The sequence below is a fragment of the Nicotiana tomentosiformis genome, chromosome 12 (assembly GCF_000390325.3).
Source record: "Nicotiana tomentosiformis chromosome 12, ASM39032v3, whole genome shotgun sequence".
Taxonomy (NCBI): Eukaryota; Viridiplantae; Streptophyta; class Magnoliopsida; order Solanales; family Solanaceae; genus Nicotiana; species Nicotiana tomentosiformis.
Genome location: NC_090823.1, coordinates 66177877 through 66180119, shown reverse-complemented (window position 1 = coordinate 66180119; position 2243 = coordinate 66177877).

Here is a 2243-nt window from a genome sequence, read left to right as displayed (position 1 = left end):
AGACCCTATGTTGGAAAAGCAACTAGGGAGTGGAGACCCTATGTCTAAAATAAAATCAACTAGGGAGTGTAGACCATATGTTGGAAAAGCGACTAGGGAGTAGAGACTCTATGTCTAAAATATCATCAACTAGGGAGTGGAGACCCTATGTTGGAAAAGAGACTATGGATTGGAGACCCTATGTCTAAAATAACATCAACTCGGGAGTGGAGACCCTATGTTAGAAAAGAGACTAGGTAGTGGAGACCCTATGTCTAAAATATCATCGATTAGGGAGTGGAGACCCTATGTTGGAGAAGAGACTAGGGAGTGGAGAACTTATGTCTAAAATATCAACAACTAGGGAGTGGAGACCCTATGTTGGAAAAAAGAGTAGGGAGTGGCGACCCTATGTAAAAAATATCATCAACTATGGAGAGAAGACCATACGTTGGAAAATTGACTAGGAAGTGGAGATTCTATGTCTAAAATATCATCAACTAGGGAGTGAAGACCCTATGTTGGAAAAGAGACTAGGTAGTGGAGACCCTATGTCTAAAATATCATCGATTAGGGAGTGGAGACCCTATGTTGGAGAAGAGACTAGGGAGTGGAGACCCAATGTCTAAAACAAAATAAACCAGGGAGTGGAGACCCTATGTTGGAAAAGCGATTAGGGAGTGGAGACCCTATGTAAAATGAACTAAGGAGTGGAGACCCTATGTCGGAAAAGCGACTTGGGAGTGGAGACCCTATGTCTAAAATAAAATTAACTAGGGAGTGGAGACCCTATGTTGGAAAAGTGACTAGGGAGTGGAGACCCTATGTCTAAAATAAAATCAACTAAGGAGTGGAGACCCTATGTTGGTAAAACAACTAGGGAGTGGAGACCCTATGTCTAAAATAAAATCAACTAGGGGATGGAGACCCTTTGTTGGAAAAGCGACTAGGGAGTGGAGACCCTATGTCTAAAATAAAATCAACTAGGGAGAGGAGACCCTATGTTGAACAAGAGACTAGGGAGTGGAGACCCTATGTCTAAAATAAAATCAAGTAGGGAGTGGAGACCCTATGTTGGAAAAAAGACTAGGGAGTGGTGACCCTCTATCTAAAATATCATTAACTAGGGAGTGGAGACCCTATGTTGGAAAAGAGACTAGGGATTGGAGAACTTATGTCTAAAATATCATCAACTAAGGAGTGGATACCCTATGTTGGAAAAAAGACTAGGGAGTGGCGACCCTATGTCAAAAATATCATCAACTAGGGAGAGAAGACCCTACGTTGGAAAAGCGAGTAGGAAGTGGAGATCCTATGTGTTAACTATCATCAACTAGGGAGTGAAGACCCTATGTTGGAAAAGTGACTAAGGAGTGGAGACCCTATATCTAAAATATCATCAATTAGGGAGTGGAGACCCTATGTTGGAGAAGAGACTAGGGAGTGGAGACCCAATGTCTAAAACAAAATCAACCAGGGAGTGGAGACCCTATGTTGGAAAAGCGATTAGGGAGTGGAGACCCTATGTCTAAAATAAAATGAACTAAGGAGTGGAGACCCTATGTAGGAAAAGCGACTTGGGAGTGGAGACCCTATGTCTAAAATAAAATCAACTAGAGAGTGGAGACCCTATGTTGGACAAGCGAATAGGGAGTGGAGACCCTATGTCTAAAATAAATTAATTAAGGAGTGGAGACCCTATGTTGGTAAAACAACTAGGGAGTGGAGACCCTATATCTAAATAAAATCAACTAGGGAGTGGAGACCCTATGTTGGAAAAGCAACTATGGAGTAGAGACCCTCTATCTAAAATATCATTAACTAGGGAGTGTAGAACCAATGTTGGAAAAGAGACTAGGGATTGGAGAACTTATGTCTAAAATATCATCAACTAGGGAGTGGAGACCCTATGTTGGAAAAAAGAGTAGGGAGTGGCGACCCTATGTCAAAAATATCATCAACTATGGAGAGAAGACCCTACGTTGGAAAAGCGACTTGGAAGTGGAGATTCTATTTCTAAAATATCATCAACTAGGGAGTGAAGACCCTATGTTGGAAAAGAGACTAGGTAGTGGAGACCCTATGTCTAAAATATCATCGATTAGGGAGTGGAGACCCTATGTTGGAGAAGAGCCTCGGGAGTGGAGACCCTATGTCTAAAACAAAATCAACCAGGGAGTGGAGACCCTATGTTTGAAAAGTGATTAGGGAGTGGAGACCCTATGTCAAATGAACTAAGGAGTGGGGACCCTATGTAGGAAAAC